The sequence below is a fragment of the Bubalus bubalis genome, chromosome 2 (assembly GCF_019923935.1).
Source record: "Bubalus bubalis isolate 160015118507 breed Murrah chromosome 2, NDDB_SH_1, whole genome shotgun sequence".
NCBI lineage: Eukaryota > Metazoa > Chordata > Mammalia > Artiodactyla > Bovidae > Bubalus > Bubalus bubalis.
In genome coordinates, this window is record NC_059158.1 from 94,717,025 (window position 1) to 94,730,415 (window position 13,391).

A 13,391-nucleotide genomic window follows, 5' to 3' on the forward strand; every position below is an offset into this window, starting at 1 on the left:
ATGTTGAGATATGTTCCTTCTATGTTTGAGGTGGTTTATCACTTGTCCTTCCTTCAGTTCAGTTCAGTTCAGCCACTCAGTTGTGTCTGACTCTTTGAGACCCCATGAATTGCAGCACACCAGGCCTCCCTGTCCATCACCAACTCCTGGAGTTCACTCAGACTCACGTCCATCGAATTGGTGATGCCATCCAGCCATCTCATCCTATATCATCCCCTTCTCCTCCTGCCCCCAATTCCTCCCAGCATCAGAGTCTTTTCCAATGAGTCAACTCTTCGCATGAGGTGGCCAAAGTACTTGAGTTTCACCTTTAGCATCATTCCTTCCAAAGAAATCCCAGGACTGATCTCCTTCAGAATGGACTGGTTGGATCTCCTTGCAGTCCAAGGGGCTCTCAATAGTCTTGTCCAACACCACAGTTCAAAATCATCAATTCTTCAGCACTCAGCTTTCTTCATAGTCCAACTCTCACATCCATACATGACTACTGGAAAAACCATAGCCTTGACTAGACGGACCTTTGTTGGCAAAGTAATGTCTCTGCTTTTCAGTATGTTATCTAGGTTGGTCATAACTTTCCTTCCAAGGAGTAAGCGTCTTTTAATTTCATGGCTGCAGTCACCATCTGCAGTGATTTTGGAGCCCAAAAAATAAAGTCTGACACTGTTTCCCTATCTATGTCCTTCCTTAGCTTATAGCAAAATTTATCAAGCACTGTTAGTGCTCTATGAGATGTTAATAGGTGTTCAGCAGAAAAGAATCACATAGTTGAATAAGATTGATAAATTTTTGAGTATTTAAAAAGTTGCTTTTGTTGAAGCATAGTTTTAGAATTTCTCAGTTTTTAACGTGTGATTTTGGGCTGTAAATCTCTAAAATGGGAGTGCAATGCTTCTTATGTCTTATTTAACAAATGATACCCTCTTAAGGGGCACCAGTCTTGCACTGAACAGAGTTCTATTGAAAAGCAGTAGAAGAAATGGCAGTGGATGCTTGGAATATGAAGGTTTAATATTTACAGCTTTTAATATTTTATAGATTTATGAAAAAACATGATCTTAATTTTTAATATCAGAAATTAACAGATCTGAAAAGACTATATAAGAAATCTATGGTATGTTTAATTTTGATTTTTTTCCTTTTTGTAAGCAGTTTTGATGTAAAAACAAATGCATGTTTTATGCAGTACGATTCAAAATCCACATAAATTATTTAGCTGAAAGAAACAAAAAGAAACAGAAGACGTTTCATGTGCACTGTACTCTTTAAGCTATGTGCACTGTACTCTTTAAGCTATATGCACAGATTTCCCAGAGGTAAGTATTGATTCTCTTTTGCCATTAGGGCTCCTTGAAAAGAAAAGTATCTAAAAGTATTGTCTTAGGAGAAACTATGGCTTACCTGGAGTTGCTGAGCTACAGAGATTGGGGAAGTGTTATGAAAAATAGATTGTAACAGTCTGTTAATGAGGCTTGGGAAGAGTCAAACCCTAAAATCCTGTCTGAACATTGGTAAACATCAGTGCTGGGTGTTTCCATTTGCCTCATTCATTTCTACTCCCCTCCCTTCACCACCTTGCTTTCTGCTGCTGAAGACAGATCTGTATGGACAACATCAACAGGGCTGCCACAACCTCCGGTTTCCTGTCAGCTATTAGTCAATGGGAGCCTTGTCTGGCAAGAGACAAAAGGAAGAAGACGAGTGAGGTCAGGATATTTATTCTCCTGGCTCCTTCTGTGCAAGGTTGCTTCAGGCAAACTTTTCACGCAGTGGAAAGTTATTCTTCCTATCAAGTCAGCCTTCAGTGAGTTTGGACACACATATAAACACAGAAAACTGCCATCATAAACAAAATCAAGACAAAAAATTCCTGATGCCCTCTTTGCTTTCCATCACTCCTTCCTGGCCGCAGGAAATCACTGTTCTGTTTTTTGATACTATGAATTAGTTTGCATTCTCCAGAATGTTAAATAAACAACACCAAACATTGTGCATTCTTTTGTAAATATATTGTTTTTTTCACTTAGCATTTTGAGATTTGTCCAATTTTCTGTTTGCATCAATAGGTTTCTTTGTGCTATTTGTTTTTCTGAGACATTCTGCTGTATATATAGAAAAGAATTATTTACCCATTTTATATCTTGATGGAAAGTAGGGTTGTTTCCAGGTTTGGGCTACCATGACTTAAGCTACTATTATTACCCTTGGATCAGAGAAGGCAATGGCACCCCACTCCAGTACTCTTGCCTGGAAAATCCCATGGATGGAGGAGCCTGGTAGGCTGCAGTCCATGGGGTCACATAGAGTCAGATACGACTGAAGTGACTTAGCAGCAGCATTACCCTTGGATAAGTCTTTTCACGGACAAATATTGTATTCTCTTGGGTAAATTCCAAGGAACTGACTGGATTAATACTATGGTAGGTGAATATCTAACATTTTATAGATTTATAAAGTAACTGTACCATTGTACAGTCCTTCTTATGATATACGAGCATTCATATCTTCACCAATATTTAGCATTTTCACCTTTTAAATTTAAACCATAACAATAAAAGAAGAAGAAAAGCCAAATAATCAAGAAAATGAAGTAAAGTTGTGTCTATTTTTTCACCTGGTTGATTAGACTGTATAGTTACATCTCATTATGGTTTTAATTGCATTTTCCCAGCTGAAATATTGAGAATCTTCCATTGTACTTATGTCTTCTTCCATTGTACTTATTTGTCGCTGATACATTTTCTTGAGAAGTGTCTATTTAAATCTTCTGTCCATCTATATTAGGTTTCCAGTCTCACTGTTGACTTGTAAGAGTACTGTATATATTTGCTGCTGCTGCTAAGTCGCTTCAGTTGTGTCCGACTCCCTGCGACCCCATAGACGGCAGCCCACAAGGCTCCCGTCCCTGGGATTCTCCAGGCAAGAACACTGGAGTGGGTTTCCATTTCCTTCTCCAATGCATGAAAGTGAAAAGTGAAAGTGAAGTCGCTCAGTTGTGTCCAGCTCTTTGCGACTCCATGGGCTGCAGCTTACCAGGCTCCTCTGCCCATGGGATTTTCCAGGCAAGAGTACTGGAGTGGGGTGCCATCGCCTTCTCCGGTATATATTTTGGGTATGCATATTTTCTCCCACTATGTTGCTTACCTCTGTTTTGCTAAAGTTAACTTTCAGAGAGTTAAAATGCCAGTGAAATCTTGAACAGAAATTAATAAGAGCACATGCTCCTCTTGTTCCCAATAAAAGAGAAAATGTTCAGAATGGTATTTGTGAGTTTTTTGTAAATACTTTGTATTAGATTGAGAAAGTATCTTCTTATTCCTAGTTTCTGAGAGTTTTTATTAGAAATTGGTAATTGAACACTATGATATCAAATACTTTATACACATCTCTCAAAAATATGTTGTTTTGTCTTATTCTATTAACATGGTGAACTACATTGATTAATGTTTTTAATATATCAAAACCAAGCTTACATTCCTGTAAGTAAACTCTACTTGACCCAATATATTTTCCTGTTCATATATTGTTAGCTTCGAATTATTAATATTTTATTAAGGATTTTTGAATCTATGTTCATAAGGAGTATTAGTCTGTAATGTTTTTATTTTTGTAATGTCTTGTCAGCTTTTGGTATTAGGATCATGCTGGCCTTATAAAAAGACTTGGGAAGTGTTCTTTCTTTACTTTTGTATTTTCTGAAAGATTTTCTTTAGGACTGTTTTTTCCTCCCCTCTTTAAATTGTGACAAAATTCCACAGTGAAATTGCCTGAAATAAGAAGGTCTTTTGATTTTAAAAATTCACTTTAATAATTACAGACCTAGGAGGATTTTCCATTTCATATTATGTCAATTTTAATAAGTTGTATTTGTCAATGAGTTTGTCCATTTCATTTAAATTGTAAATTTTTTGGAATAAAGTTGTTGACAACATTTTCTCATTTTCTGCTTATTATTTTTAGGATACTTCATTTCTAATATTATGATTTTATTTCTCTCTAACTAAAATAATGATCATTTTTGCTTGAAGTTTATCAGTTTTGTTCACATCCTCAAAGAACCAGGTTTCTGTGTTAATTTTCCCTACTGTTCACTTGCTTTTCTATTTCATTGATTTCTTTTCTTAGCTTTATTACTTTCTGCCTTCTAGTTATTTGGGGATTATTTTGCTCTTATTTTTCTAGCTTCTTCTGGTAGAACTTCAGGTTATTCATTTGGGGCCCTTCTTATCTAACAATATTTAAAGTTATGTGTCCCCCTAAATGCTGCTTTTGCTATATCTCACATATTTTGATATATTGCTTTCTTGTTATCATTAAGTTTGAAATTTTTACCTTCTTTGTATTTTTCCTTTTATTCATGGATTGTTTAAAAGTGGGTTGCTGAATTTTCCAAATATTTGGGGTTTTCACACATGTTTCATTATTACTAAATTCTAATTTGTTTTACCATCAGAAACTATGGTCTATAATATTTTAATATATTTAAATTTAGTGAGATTAGTTTAAGGCCTAACATATGGTCTAGGTTGGTGAATGTATCACATATACTAAAGAAAAGTCTGCTGCTAAGTCACTTCAGTCGTGTCCGACTCCGTGCGACCCCGTAGACAGCAGCCCACCAGGCTCCCCCGTCCCTGGGATTCTCCAGGCAAGGACACTGGAGTGGGTTGCCATCTCCTTCTCCAGTGCATGAAAGTGAAGTCGCTCAGTCGTGTCCGACCCTCAGCGACCCCATGGACTGCAGCTTTTCAGGCTCCTCCGTCCATGGGATTTTCCAGGCAGGAGTACTAGAGTGGGGTGCCATTGCCTTCTCCTAAAGAAAAGTCTATTCTATAGTTATTAAGGGAAGTGAAGTGAAGTGAAAGTGCTAGTCTCTCAGTCATGTCCAACTCTATAAGTCCATGGACTGTAACCCTCCAGGCTTCTCTGTTCATGGAATTCTCCAGGCAAGAATACTGGTATGGGTTGCCATGCCCTGCTCCAGGGAATCTTCACAACTCAGGGATCAAACGTGGGTCTAGCTCATTGCAGGAAGACTCTTTACCATCTGAGCCACTATAAACATCAGTTTGGTCAAAATAGTTCCAGCTTATTTTTTTGAGTTCTCCTAGCTGAGTACCGAAGAATTGATGCTTTTGAACTATGGTACTGGAGAAGACTCTTGCGAGTCCCTTGGACTGCAAGGAGATCCAAGCAGTTCATCCTAAAGGAGACCAGTCCTGGGTGTTCATTGGAAGGACTGATGCTGAGGCTGAAACTCCAATATTTTGGCCACCTCGTGCAAAGAGTTGACTCATTGGAAAAGATCCTGATGCTGGGAGGGATTGGGGCAGGAGGAGAAGAGGACAACAGGTGATGAGATGGCTGGATGGCATCACCGACTCGATGGACATGAGTTTGAGTAAACTCTGGGAGTTGGTGATGGACAGGGAGGCCTGGCATGCTGCGATTCATGGGGTTGCAAAGAGTCAGACATGACTGAGCGACTGAACTGAACTGAACTGAATTGAGCTCTATAACTATCTCCATTTTTACATGAACATTGTTTCCATTTTTCTTTGCTGCTCCTGTTCTGCTCAATTTGTTTTCTATTCCCTATAGGATAGGGCTTTGACATGGATGGGAGATTTGGCTGATTCATCTGAGAGGTCATGATCTCTGACTCTCCTGTTAGCTCCTTAAATCTTTTCTGTGGACCACTTGTACTCACTCATTATTGGATTTTGCAAGCCAACCACTTAAAGCACTAGCTTCACTCAGCTTCACTGATCTTTTGGATGAGTACCTGTGAGCTAATTTGGTGTTCTCATGTCCTTCAGATATTCTGTTGCTTTTCTCAATTTCTTCCTACACAGATGCTGATAATGTATAGCATCTTATAGCTGTCGGCGATTTGCCTTATATTTTAGGGTTAATGGAGATATTTTTGTCACCTCATTTTGTTGTAAATACAGCTCTAGGGTTTGATTTTCATACACTAAGTTGTTCTGTGTCTTTTAATTGAGGGGTTTGCAAAGATACATAAACTATACTAACATCAGCATCATCCTCCCAGAATCCTCTGAACATTTTACTTATATTTCTCCCTTTATGTGTAATTTATCATTTTAGTTACTTTTTATAATTTATTTTTAAATCAGAATAGGAATTTTATGTTTCCCCAAACAATCAGTTTCCCTGGGTCCATATATAATAAAATACATTTTTATGTGAAATTCTTAATTAATATAGAAATAAACATAGTATGCTTTGGATCTGTTTCTGAGTTTCTTAATATGCTCTTCTGGCCTTTTTTAATTACTACCGTACTGGTTCAGTTCTTACAGGGAAAGTCTATGCTCATTAGTATAACTATCAGAATGATTTCAAATATTTTCATAAGTATTAAAGTAAGTCCCTTTGGGATTTGACTGAAATAACCCTGTACCTTATATAAGAATTTAGATAGAATCAAGGTCTTTAACCGTATTAACTACCTGATCTAGGAATGTGGTACATTATTTGTTTATGCAAATTTTCTTTTAAGTTTTCCAGTAAAGTTTTAAAGTTCTTCTTTGTAAAGTTTCACATTTAAGTTTATTTTATGCATGGTATGTTTCGTTGCTGTCATGAAGTGATTCATTTCCCATGTATTATAATAAGTTATCACTGAGTTAAAGGAAAATTATTGCATATTGATCATTTGACATTTTTCATGTAACCCCCTAACAAGAAAAATCATATTCATATATTATATAACAAATTAATATATAATATATTAATATGTTTTATAGTATTAATTCACTTATTTCTAATATAATAATTTGTTGGAGAATAGAATTATACTATACAATTGAATTAACAGATATTTTCTTTATAATTTTGTATTTATTCTTAAGTAAGGTTAGTATGTGGTTTACTTTTGGTATATTATTCTTCCAAGCTTAGAGTATCATGGTGAAGCCATAGTTATAAAATCTATAAGGAAACTGTACAGTTTATAGAGCACGAGAGGATTTGCTTCTTGGAAGCCTGATTTAATTCATGAGTAAGATGGTTGAGGGCCAGTATCTTTCTTTTCTTGCCATCTTCCAAGTATTCCTCAAATTTGTTGCTGTTGCTTTTAAATTTTTATTGAAATTCAGTTGATTTATGATGTATAGTTTCATGTATATAGGAAAATGATTCAGTTACATATATTTTTTCAGATTCTTTTCCATTAAAGGTTATTACAAGATATGTGTCTATACAGTAGGTGTCTATACAGTAGGTCCTTGTTGCTTATCTATTTCATACATAGTGGTGTGCATATTTTAATTCCAAAATCCTAATGTATCCCCTCTTTTCCTTTTGGTAACCATTAGCTTAGATTTTTAGATTTCACATATAATCAATATCATTTGATATTTGTCTTTGTCTGACTTACTTCACTCAGTATGACAATCTGTAGGTCCATTCACATTGCTGCAAATGGCATTATTTCCTTCTTTTTTATGGCTGAGTAATATTTCATTGTGTATATCTACCACATCATTTTTGCCCATTCATCTGTCAGTGGACACTTGGTTTGCTTCCATGTCTTAGCTATTCTAAATAGTACGGCCATGAACATTGGGGTGCATGTATCTTTTTGATCTATAGTATTTCCTGGATATAGGCCAGGAGTAGAATCACTGGATCACACTTTGTTTCTTACTGGTCTCCATAGTGGTTGCACCAATTTACATTCCCACCAGCACTGTAGGAAGAACCTATTTCTCCACACCTTTTCCAGCATCTATTATTTATAGCCTTTTTGATGATGGCCATCCTGACTGATGTGAAGTTGTATTCATCGTAGTTTTGATTTGCATTCTTTAATAATAAGCAATGTTGAGCATATTTTCATATACCTGTTGGCCATCTGGATGTCTTCTTTGGTAAGCATCTGTTTCAATTTTCTGCCACTTTTTAATTAGGCTGTTTGTTTGTTTGTTTTTTAAATATTGAGCTGTATGAGTTGTTTGTATATTTTGGAAACCAATCCCTTAACAGTCATATCATTTGTAAATATTTTATCCGATTCTGTAGATTGTCTTTTTTTATGGCTTCCTTTTCTGTGCAAAGGCTTTTAACTTTAATTACATCCTAGTGTTTGATTTTTGGGTTTTGTTCCACCACTCTAGGAGATGAATCAAAAAAGATACTGCTGCAATTTATGTCAAACAGTGTCATACCTATATTTATCTCTAGTTTTATAGTATCTGCTGTTTCATTTAGGTCTTTAATACATTTTGAGTTTATTTTTGAATATGGTGTTAGAGCATATTCTAATTTAATTTTTTTTTAATGGAGCTGTCTAGTTTTTCCAGCATCACTTATTGAAGAGACTGCCTTTTCTCCATTGTATACCCTTGCCTTCTGTGTTATAGATTAATTGATCATGGATGTGTGGATTTATTTCTGGGCTTTCTATACTGTCCCATTGATATATTGTCTGTTTTTGTGTCAGTACCACACTGTTTGTATCATCTTCAGTTTCCTTCATCAGCATCTTATAGTTTTCAGAGTATAGACCTTTGGCCTCCTAAAGTAGGTTTATTCCTAAAGTATTGTATTCTTTTTGATGCGATGGTAAAAGGGATTGTTTCTTTACTTTGTCTTTCTGCTCTTCCATTGTTAGTGTATAAAAATGATCATATATTTTTTCTGAATGCAAAATTTTGATTACCTTTCAAGTATAGTACCTGAGTTTAAACCTGCGAGTTTTTTTTTAATTCTTGGGCCAATTTTGATAATTTACATTTGTATAACAAATCAACAACCCTTTAAATTGTATTTGCATAGAGCTGTAGACAATATTCTTATAAATTTGAAAATTACCTCTAGATCATAATTTTCTATGACCAAAGCAACAAATAATAACAAACTTAATGGTTTAAAACAATATAAATTTGTTATCATGTGGCCTTGGTGTCCAAAATGGGTTTCACAGGCCTAAGATCAAGGTGTTGGCAGGCTTGTTTTACTTTCTAGAAGCTGAAGGGGAGAGTCCATTCCCTTGTCCTTTTCAGCTTCTAAAGGCTCATAGCCCTCTTTCTCCATCTTCAAAACCAGCAATAGTGATAAAAGTTCTCATTTCATATCACTCTGACCTATTCTGCCTCTCTCTTCCCCATTTAAGGACCATTGTGATTGCATTAATCCTACCCAGATAATCCAGAATAATCTCTCTATTTTATGGTCAACTGGCTAGAAACCTTACTTGCATCTGCAACCATCCCCTTTGCCATGTAAAGTAACATGTTCAAAGGTTCTAGGGATGAGGACACAGATTAATTTAGAGAGGCATTACAATTTCCACACTGTGATTGTAAAATTATTCTTTTAAATTAACTTTTAGAATAATTACATTGAATGTAGTCAAAAAATGTGCTGAGGATTTGTTTGTATGTAGTTTCAGTGTAGTCAAATGCTATTTGTTCACTTTCTGTTACTTTTATTATTAGAAATCCCTTTACAGTAAGTCCCTTACAGACAAACCTTCAAGTTGTGAACTTCCAGAGATATGAACGTACATTCCATCTCTGTCAGGGAAGAGTGAAAATGCAGCTTGCCCTCCCTTTCCTCTTGCTGATGATCCTCAGCTCTACAATCGCCCATCTCCTCTTCTTCCTCCAGTCAGTAACTCTTGCCTATTCATTTGATGTCAGCCCCTGTATGCCAGCTCTTGTACTGCACTACTATAATTTTCAAGTACTACAAGCACTACAACATTAAAATTGTTTTCTTTATTTTTGTTTGTTTTTTATGTGTTATTTGTGTGAAAAGTATTGTAAACCTATTATAATACAGTACCATATAGCTGATTGTGTTAGTTGGGTACCAAGGCTAACTTTGCTGGACTTACAAACAAGCTGGACTTATGAATATGTCCTCAGAACAGAACTCATTTGAATGTAGGGGATTTAAGTATGTATTTGAGTCTAGATATTATGATTCATTTATGGAATGGGTTTTATTTTGATATATGACATAGGATAGGAATCTAATTGGGTTTAATTTAATCCAGACAAATTACAGCACCATTTATTCTATAACTCACCTTCTCTCCGATTTATTTGTAATAGTTCTATTTTCTAACTTAAATTGTTAAGCACACCAGAAGACATATGGTCTATACTGAATGAGAATGTCCTTACACTGTACACAAAAATCAACTCAAAATGTATTAAAGACTTCAACAAAGACCTGAAACTGTTAAATTCCTAGAGGAAAACTTAAGTATTAAGCTCCTTGACATTAGTCTGGATAATGATTTTTCTTGTATTTGATACCAAAAGCAAAGGCAACAAAATGAAAAACAAGTGGAACTACATCAAACTAAAAAGTTTCTGCACAATAAATGCAACAAAATGAAAAGGCAATTTGTGGAATGGCAGAAAATGTTTGCAAATCATGTATCTGATTAGGTTTTAATGTTCAAATATACAAGGAACTCATATAACTCAATGGGCTTCCCAGGTGGTACTAGTAGTAAAGAACCTGCCTGCCAATGCAGGAGACCTAAGGGATGTGGGTTCAAACACTGGGTCGGGATGATCCCCTGGAGGGATCCTGGCAACCCATTGCAATATTCTTGCTTGGATAATTCCATGGACTGCTAAACCTGGCAGGCTACAGTCCATAGGGTTACAAAGACTCGGACATGATTGAAGTGACTTAGCACAACACATACAACTCAGTAGCAAATAAATAAATAATCTTTTAGAAAATGGGCAAAGGACCTGAATAGACACTGTCAAAAAACATATGAATGGATGACAGATATGTGAAAAGATGCTGAACATCACTAACCATCAGGGACATGCAAATCAGAACAAGAGTGGGCTAGCACCTCACACCTGTTATGATGATTATTAGCAGAAAGCTAAAAGATAACAAGTATTGACAAGAACATAAAGGGAACCCTTGTGCGCTGTTAGTGGAAATATAAGTTGGCACAGCTACTGTGGAAAGCAGTATGAAAGTTCCTCAAAAAAAGAAAGTTCCTCAAAAAAAGTGGGATTCAGCAATCCTATTTCTGGATATATATACAAAGGAAAGGAAATAAAATCACTTTCTTGAAGAGATATCTGCATTTTCATGTAAATTGCAGCATTATTCACTACAGCCAAGATACGGAAACAACCAAAGTGCCCATCCATGGATAAATAACTAAATTTTTAAATAAACACAAATATATACATACATACATTTGAATATTATTAATCCTAAGAAAAGAAGCAAATCCTGCCATCTGCGGCAAAATGAATGACCCTGGAGGATATTATGTTAACAAAAATAAGCCAGGCAGAAAAATATAAATACTACATGATCTCATTTATAATGCAATCTTAAGGTAAAAAGCACAGTGACACAGATTACAATAGTGGTCATTATGGGCTGGTGGGTTAGGAAAAATGAGGAAAAACCCATCCAGGGTACAAACTTTGAGTTATAAGATGCTGTTGCTGCTGCTAAGTCGCTTCAGTCGTGTCCAACTCTGTGCGACCCCATATATGGCAGCCCACCAGGCTCCTCTGGCCACAGGATTCTCTAGGCAAGAATACTAGAGTGGGTTGCCATTTCCTTCTCAGTTATGAAATACATATTATTAAATTCTACACACCTAATGTATAACATGATGACTATTCAGTTCAGTTCAGTTCACTCACTCAGTCGTGTCCAACTCTTTGTGACCCCATGAATTGCAGCACGCCAGGTCTCCCTGTCCATCACCAACTCCTGGAGTTCACTCAAACTCATGTCCATCGAGTTAGTGATGCCATCCAGCCATCTCATCCTCTGTCATACCCTTCTCCTCCTACCCCAATCCCTCCCAGCATCAAGGTCTTTTCCAATGAGTCAGTTCTTCGCATGGGGTGGCCAAAGTACTGGAGTTTCAGCTTTAGCATCAGTCCTTCCAATGAACACCCAGGACTGATCTTTTTTAGAATGGACTGGTTGGATATCCTTGCAGTCCCAGGGACTCTCAAGAGTCTTCTCCAAAACCACAGTTCAGAACCATCAATTCTTCGGTGCTCAGCCTTCTTCACAGTCCAACTCTCACATCCATACATGACCACTGGAAAAACCATAGCCTTGACTAGATGGACCTTTGTTGGCAAAGTAATGTCTCTGGTTTTTAATAAGCCATCTAGGTTGGTCATAACTTTCCTTCCAAGGAGTAAGAGCCTTTTAATTTCATGGCTGCAGTCACCATCTGCAGTGATTTTGGAGCCCAAGAAAATAAAGTCTGACACTGTTTGCACTATTTCCCAATCTATTTCCCATGAAGTGATGGGGCCAGATGCCATGATCTTAGTTTTCTGAATGTTGAGTTTTAAGCCAACATTTTCACTCTCCTCTTTCACTTTCATCAAGAGGCTTTTGAGTTCCTCTTTACTTTCTGCCATAAGGGTAGTGTCATCTGCATATCTGAGGTTATTGATATTTCTCCCGGCAATCTTGATTCCAGCTTGTGCTTCTTCCAGCCCAGCGTTTCTCATGATGTACTCTGAATATAAGTTAAATAAGCAGGGTGACAATATACAGCCTTGACGTACTCCTTTTCCTATTTGGAACCAGTCTGTTGTTCCATGTCCAGTTCTAACTGTTGCTTCCTGACCTGCATACAAATTTCTCAAGAGGCAGGTCAGGTGGTCTGGTAATCCCATCTCTTTCAGAATTTCCCACAGTTTATTGTGATCCACACAGTCAAAGGCTTTGGCATAGTCAAGAAAGCAGAAATAGATGCTTTTCTGGAACTCTCTTGCTCTTTCAATGATCCAGAGGATGTTGGCAATTTGATCTATGGTTTCTGTGCCTTTTCTAAGTTCAGCTTGAACATCTGGAAGTTCACAGTTCACGTATTGCTGAAGTCTGGCTTGGAGAATTTTGAGCATTACTTTACTAGCATGTGAGATGAGTGCAATTGTATGGTAGTTTGAGCATGCTTTGGCATTGCCTTTCTTTGGGATTGGAATGAAAACTGACCTTTTCCAGTCCTGTGACCACTGCTGAGTTTTCCAAATTTGCTGGCATATTGAGTGCAGCACTTTCGCAGTATCATCTTTCAGGATTTGGAATAGCTCAACTGGAATTCCATCACCTCCACTAGCTTTGTTAGCAGTGATGCTTTCTAAGACCCACTTGACCTCACATTCAAGGATGTCTGGCTTTAGGTGAGTGATCACACCATCATGATTATCTGGGTCGTGAAGATCTTTATTGTACAGTTCTTCTGTGTATTCTTGCCACCTCTTCTTAATATCTTCTGCTTCTGTTAGGTTCATACGGTTTGTCTTTTATTGAGCCCATCTTTACATGAAATATTCCCTTGATATCTCTAATTTTCATGAAGAGATCTCTAGTCTTTCCTATTCTGTTGT